Here is a 7722-nt window from a genome sequence, read left to right on the forward strand (position 1 = left end):
ACATCTTTTCATTGACTTGGAGGACAAAATTGGGGCATACTTATCAAATTAGCAGATGACACCAAATTAGGAGGATAGCTAAAGCCGAGGACAGGATCAAAATTCAAAATGACCTGAATAGACTAGAAGTGTGGCCACAGCTAACAAAATGAAATTCAGTATGGAGAAATGTAATCCAAGTAGACCACAAATGGAACATGAGTCAACAGTCTAGGCTGCATCAATAAAAGTATATGTCTAGATAAAGGAAGTAATAGTGCCACTATATTCTGCTTGGTCAGGGCCCACCTGGATATAGTATTCAGTTCTGGGCACCACAATTCAAAAAGACATTGAGAAACTGGAGCCATGTGTCCAAAGGAGGGCAACTAAATGGTGAAGGGTCTGGAAACCATGTCCTACGAGGAAAAGGCTGAGGGAGCTGGGGATGTTTAGCCTGCAGAAAGAGAAGGTAAGAGGTGATATGATAGCCCTGTTTAAATCTCTGAAGGGAGGCCATATTGAAGAGGAGCAAACTTGTTTTCTGCTGCTCCAGAGACTAGGACCCGGAGCAATGGATGCAACGTCCAGGAAAAGAGATTTCCACCCACCCTTAGGAGGATCTTCCTGAGAGTAAGGCTGTTTGACAGTGGAACAAACTCCTTCCTCGGAGTTATAGTGGAGTCTCCTTCCTTGGAGGTCTTCAAGCAGAGGCTGGATGGCCATCTGTCGGGGATGCTTTGATAGTGATTTCCTGCATGGCAGAATGGGGTTGGACGGATGGCCCTTGCTGTCTCTCCCAACTCTCTGATTCTATGTGGCTCTCCTTTGGCGAGTCTTTAAGCCTTGGGGCTGGTGGGCATCGCTTGGGAGCACTGTCCTTAGCCAAAGGGGGTCAGGCTGGATGGCCTCTGGGCTGCACCCAACTCTAGGGCTCTGGGATGGCCCCTAACCCCCATCTCTGCCTGGATCACAGTCTTTCCCTGGGAATGCAGGAATTCAGAGATAGAGCACTGTTAGCCTCTGGGATCAGAATGGAGAGAGAGAGGTCTTGGGGCACCTTTGGCACTGACTGGAAGAAGTTGGCAGCAGGAAGTACTACAACAAATTTATTTATTTACTATTTTTGTTTATTTAATTTCTATCCCACCTTCCTCCAAGTAGGGACCCAGGGAGGCTCACAGGTAAAACTTTTAAAATTACAATAAAATTCAAAATAATTAAAAGTATAAATCACATAAAATACATACAGTTAAAACAAACTAAGCTTTCTCCTGCAGATCTCACAGCAGGCTCCTATGGGGAGACACGGTCCCTCAAATCATCTGGACCCAAGTCGTGCATTTGCCCAAAATGAAACCATACTTGCCCATAGCAAAACATACAGCAAGTATTCTATGTTTCACTATGGACAAGTGTTCCCCTATATTTCCCTATAGGTAAATATTCCCCAGTGTGTCTCTATGGGCAGCTTTCCCTAGTGCGTCCCTATGGGGAAGTATTCCCCAATGTTTTTCTATGGGCAAGTATGGTATCCCTATGGGCAAGTATTCTCCAATGTTGCTCTATGGGCAAATATTCTGCAATGATTCCCTATGGGCAAGTATTCCCCAATGATTCTGTGAGGTGCAATTTTAGTTTCCCAGGTTCTGAACCCTTTTAAAGGTAAACTAAAATATGCAGGTACAAAAGTTAACTTGTTAAGAGTTCAACTTTTATCAGCAGAGCAACAAAAACAAAACAAAATAAAAAACTGTGAGTCAGACTATATTTTAATCCACTTTCCCAAAGAATAAAGACTAACTCAAAAATGACAAATCCACCGTTTGTAGTTTAAAAAACAAACAGTAATGACTTTCGTAAATATTTACACATTAAACTAAAACCTAATCTCACTAGAATTAATAAAGCAGGGAGAGACAAGGGACTGTGAAGCTCATTCAGAGGGGAAACGTTACAGACATACAGCTTACTGGCCGCCTCTTTGGCCCTTTCCAATGTTTGGAGGGTCAGTTAAAAATGAGGCCAAGAGAGAGTGAGAATGAGAGCAGGGAGAAGTCTATGCAAATATATTCCCACAATCCTCTTCTCATTCTCCTGGACTGACGTTGAAGATCTTTAGTCCTTCACATAGTGGTTTAGTGAGGATGTCTGCAATCATCCCTTCAATGTTGCAGTATTCTAGGACAATTCCAGTTTTACACATCTCTTGCACTTTGTGAAATGCAATGTCAATGTTCTTCTTAAGTGGCTTTTCACTTTCAGAAATCGTGATGCAGCTCTGATTATTTTGCATCAGAATAGTTGGTTTGGGTTCTGTGATTCCCAAAGTCCATGAGAAGGTTATGTAGCTATTTGAACTCATCACATGCCACTTTTGCTGAAATGCATTCAGCTTCAGTAGAACAACTCTGGTTACCTCTAATCTTTGTTCCATATTGCTGCATCTAGGACATTTTCACTCTGGATGCAATCCATCCTGACAGTTACATCCTTGGATTTTGTTGGCAATCGGTTACGCAGGTATGTTGCAGTCATGATGGCTTCAGACCAACAGGTTTAGGCATATTAGCTTCCAAAACATGGTGACTGCCATCCCCTTTGTTCATTCTCTCTGCCACGTCTTTTTGTTCCGGAGAATAAGCCTTTGTAGTCTGATGCTAAATTCCATGATCTTTCAAAAATTCATCATATCCAGCACCGTTTTCTGTGCGCAGGCTCTTCACTTTGTAGCCAAATGTGTTAGAGACTAGTACTCTGAGAACTCTTGTCACTGAGAAGGTAAGTGTATGTGTATCTGCTGAAATCATCAATAATAGTCATAAAGAAAGAGTTACCACCTGCTGACTTTTCATTCATCAGACCATAAAGATCAGCATAGAGAAGATCCAATGCCTTCTTGGATTGTCTCTCAGTAAATGGAGGATGTTGGCTTTTGCTTTCAAGCATTCTTTCAATGTTTGAGAATGCTTTAAATTTAAAATCTCTTCCAAGCCCTTGATTTGTCAGACTCTTAATATTTTCAGCACTTCAATGAGAAAATCTTCAACGCCGTAAAGTTGAACAGTCTCTGTGATTACATCTGCTCACACTGTTCACAGATGAATGTAAAATCTGCATCTGATAATATCCATGAGATCCTAAATCTGTTCCAAAAATCATTTTTATCATGAAAACCACGATTCGGTTGCCTCTTGATATTGTAGTTTGCACACTGTAAAAGGACGGCTGTACTAAGGGACCCAATCTACTTCTATCTGTCTCATGGTTTGATTGGGAGATAATATTAATATCTTTCACTATTGATTATAATTAGGGAGGGGGATCAGGTTTCTGCTTTTACTATCACCTGTGGTGTCTCCCTCCCTCCCCCATCATCTCCCCAGACGTTGCACTCTTTGCCCTCTTTGCTCCCTACAGCAGAAATATGAAGGGAAGGGGTGTCCTCCCTCATTAAAATCCCTGCCTCTTTAGGAAACTGACCACTGGCCTCTTTCACCCTTAGAGGACCGAGAGGAGGGATGCATCTCTGTCTCTCCCCAACCCCACCTCTCTCTTGCCTGCAAAACTTTAAGCTGTCCCCCTTTGGACCTTAGAGGATCCCATGAAAAGACCTTCGGACACCAGTGAAGCGATGTTTGGAAACCTTCACTTTCTCTCCCCATCATTACCTCCTGCTTTGCTTGATATGCAGCCTGATTAGCAATTTTATGAAACTCTTACGATTGCTCCCACCATCGTAAACATCCCCCTTGGTCCAAATAGAGATTTTAAAACATTTTAAGTTTGTTTAGCAAGGAGAAGAGATGCTTGGCAGACCTTCAGAGCTGACATCTAGGGCCCTACTGGCGGAAAATGGCTTCTCCCCTGTGTGGGTCCTTTGATGTCTGTTTAGCGTTCCACTCTCACTGAAGCTCTTTCCACATTCCATGCATTTATATGGTTTCTCCCCAGTGTGGGTCCTTTGATGTGAGTTTAGACTTCCACTATGACTGAAGCTCTTTCCACATTCCATGCATTTATATGGCTTCTCCCCTGTGTGGGTCCTTTGATGTGAGTTTAGACTTCCACTCTGACTGAAGTTCTTTCCACATTTCATGCATTTATATGGCTTCTCCCCAGTGTGGGTCCTTTGATGTGAGTTTAGACTTCCACTGCGACTGAAGTTCTTTCCACATTTCATGCATTTATATGGCTTCTCCCCAGTGTGGGTCCTTTGATGTGAATTTAGACTTCCAATGTGACGGAAGCTCTGTCCACATTCCATGCATTTATATGGCTTCTCTCCAGTGTGGGTCCTTTGATGTGAGTTTAGACTTCCACTGTCCCTGAAGCTCTTTTCACACTCCATGCATTGATAAGGCTTCTCCCCTGTGTGGGTCCTTTGATGTCTGTTTAGCTTTCCACTCTCACTGAAGCTCTTTCCACATTCCAGGCATTTATATGGCTTCTCCCCTGTGTGGGTCCTATGATGTGAGTTCAGACTTCCACTGTCCCAAAAGCTCTTTCCACATTCCATGCATTTATATGGCTTCTCCCCTGTGTGGGTCCTTTGATGTTTGTTTACGTTTCCACTCTCACTGAAGCTCTTTCCACATTCCAGGCATTTGTATGACGTCTCCTCCGAGTGGGTCCTTTGATGTGAATTTAGACTTCCAATGTGACGGAAGCTCTGTCCACATTCGATGCATTTATATGGCTTCTCCCCCGTGTGGGTCCTTTGATGTGAATTTAGACTTCCAATGTGACGGAAGCTCTGTCCACACTCGATGGCATGGTAGGGCTGTCTCCCCCGTGTGGCTCCTATGATGTGAATTTAGAATTCTTCTCTCACTGAAGCTCTTTCCACACTCCATGCATTTATAGGGCTTCTCCCCTGTGTGCGTCTTTTGATGTGTGTTTAAAGTTCCACTCTCACTGAAGCTCTTTCCACATTCCATGCATTTGTATGGCTTCTCCCCTGTGTGCGTCTTTTGATGTGAGTTTAGACCTCCACTCCGACTGAAGCTCTTTCCACACTCCATGCATTTATATGGCTTCTCCCCAGTGTGGTTCTTATAATGTTTGTTTAGACTTCCACTCCAACTGAAGCTCTTTCCACATTCCATGCATTTATAGGGCTTCTCCCCTGTGTGGGCCCTTTGATGTGAGTTTAGACTTCCACTCTCACTGAAGCTCTTTCCACATTCCATGCATTTATAGGGCTTCTCCCCAGTGTGGGTCCTTTGATGTGAGTTTAGGCTATTATTCCGACTAAAGCTCTTTCCACATTCCATGCATTGATACGGCTTCTCCCCCGTGTGGGTCCTTTGATGTGAGTTTAGATTTACACTGTGGCTGAAGCTCTTTCCGCATTCCATGCATTTATATGGCTTCTCCCCCGTGTGAGTCCTTTGATGTGAGTTTAGACTTCCATTGCGACTGAAGCTCTTTCCACATTCCATGCATTTATATGGCTTCTCCCCCGTGTGAGTCCTTTGATGTAAGTTTAGACTTCCATTGCGACTGAAGCTCTTTCCACATTCCATGCATTTATATGGCCTCTCCCCCGTGTGAGTCCTTTGATGTGAGTTTAGACTTCCACTTTGATTGAAGCTCTTTCCACATTCCATGCATTTATAGGGCTTCTCCTCCATGTGGGTCCTTTGATGGGAAGGCTGATGTTCAATATGTGCATTCTGCAATTTGGGGGGAAGGGTGATTGGGAGATAAACAAATTGAATAATTTTAATGCAAACTACTTTGATAGCCTTTATGGCCAAAGAGCAGGGTAGAAATATTTAAAATAAATTAATAAATGATGATTTAGAAAAAATAAAAAAATGTAATCCTGATTGCCTTGAAGGGAAGCCTGATCCAAATGTTGCCCAGGCGACCACTATCCTTCTCTAACTGTGCCATATCAATTATTCCTGCATATGTTCTTCATGATTCAAATTACAATTAAGGCAATTGGAAACTAGTCACTGTATCCTAGGCCAGGTGACCTCTGTTCTTACCAGAGCAATGCACACCATACCAGCCTTGTTGTCCTGGCCTAGGACTGGAATTTGTATCTCTTGCATGATTTTAGCATTCTCTCTTCCCCTCCTCAGATAGATATGGATTTCCTGCATGCAAACTCTGCTCTCTCCACCTCAAACATCCCATTTGCTCCTGCTGAATAATAGGGCAATACTTTGGAAGGCAGGGGTTCATCAAGGGCTGGAGATAATAGTCAAACTGTCATGGAGGGATCAAGGCAAATAGTTCAGGGACCCAACAGTGGGAAGGAAAAAACTTTACACAGGCAGCAAGTGGAGAGGACCCATGGGCTTCAATGTCTCTCTACACTAATGTACAGAGCATAGGAAATAAGCACGATGACTTGAACTCCTAGCACAACAAAGCAAATACGATATAATATAATATAATCCTCCGCACACACTTAGATCCTCAGGGAGGAATTTGCTACAGCCTTATAAAACAAGGCTCTCCACGACCTCCCAAAGGACTGTCTCAGCTGTCGTGCCCAGATTGTGGAATGGCCTGCCGGATGAGATCCGTCAAATTACCACCCTAAACAGCTTTTAAAAAGCTATAAAGATGGATCTCTTCCGACAGGCCTTTCCCAAATTAGTTTCTCTGGGCATCAGAGGAACTCTAACATCTCTGACTGCACTTTAGTTATGGTCTATAGTCTGCTGTGTGTGTGTGTATGTGTTTTATTTTTATGTATGCTTTTTAAAAATCTTATATCGTATTTTAAGATTGTATTTTAAGAGGGGGGATTGAGGGTTTGGAATACATGCTTTTTTAATCTTTCTAAGCCACCCCAATTGCATCTTGTACAGCAGAGGGATATAAATAAATTTTATTATTTATTTGATTTATGGTATTTATACCCTGCCCTTCAGCCCTAATGGCATCACTGAAACCTAGTGGAATGAGTCTCATTATTGGAATGTAGTAATAGAGAGGTATAACCTGCTTCTGTTTCTCCCTGCCTGTCAGGAGCTGAGTGGGCAGAGCTACCCGCTGTTTAGGATGTTCAGGCACTTCTCTGCTGGGAAAGAGATTCCATCTCAACATTACGAGGAACCTTCTGACAATAAGAGCTGCTCAACAGTGGAATACACTTCCTTAGAGTGTGGTGGAGTCTCCTTCTTTGGAGATCTTTAAACAGAGGTGGATGGCCATCTCTTGGGGATGTTTTGATTGAGAGTTCCTGCATGACAAGAGGTTGGACTGGATGGCCCTTGGGTTCTCTTCCAACTCTAGGATTCCATGATGCTAAGTGATGGGATCCTTAGGTGGAAGTGATCATGTTCTCCTGGAGTTTGTTATACAATAGAAAGGAAAAGCCAGACATGGCCAGACACATATTTTATGCTTTAGGAGAGCAGGGAGGGATTTAGGGCAGAGGGAGGGCAGAGGGCAAAGCATTCCCTCCCCTTCATCAGAGAAGGAGGAGAAGGAAAAAAGGGGGATCTGACAGGAGGCAGGGTGACAGGAGGCAAAAAGGGGAAATTTGGGTGACTGACGAGGGCTGCAAAGGGCAGTCAGGAGGAGGGCGGGGGGACTGGAGAAAGTGGAGGAGGAGGAGGGAGATGGGGGGAAGAAGGGGGCCATAGAGGGCATTCTATAACGGAGCAGGAGGAGGAGGACGAAGGAGCCGGGGGGAAGAAGGGGGCCATGGAGGGCATTCTATAACGGAGCAGAGGAGGAGGAGGAAGGAGCCGGAGGGAAGAAGGGGGCCATGGA

The 7722-nt window shown here is 43.9% G+C and overlaps 1 pseudogene; it reads right to left on the reverse strand.

Moving 5' to 3' along the window:
- Positions 1–1212: 1212 nt before the first annotated feature.
- Positions 1213–5653, reverse strand: LOC121917673 (annotated as a pseudogene).
- Positions 5654–7722: the final 2069 nt, after the last annotated feature.

The sequence above is a fragment of the Sceloporus undulatus genome, unplaced genomic scaffold, assembly GCF_019175285.1.
Source record: "Sceloporus undulatus isolate JIND9_A2432 ecotype Alabama unplaced genomic scaffold, SceUnd_v1.1 scaffold_75, whole genome shotgun sequence".
Taxonomy (NCBI): Eukaryota; Metazoa; Chordata; class Lepidosauria; order Squamata; family Phrynosomatidae; genus Sceloporus; species Sceloporus undulatus.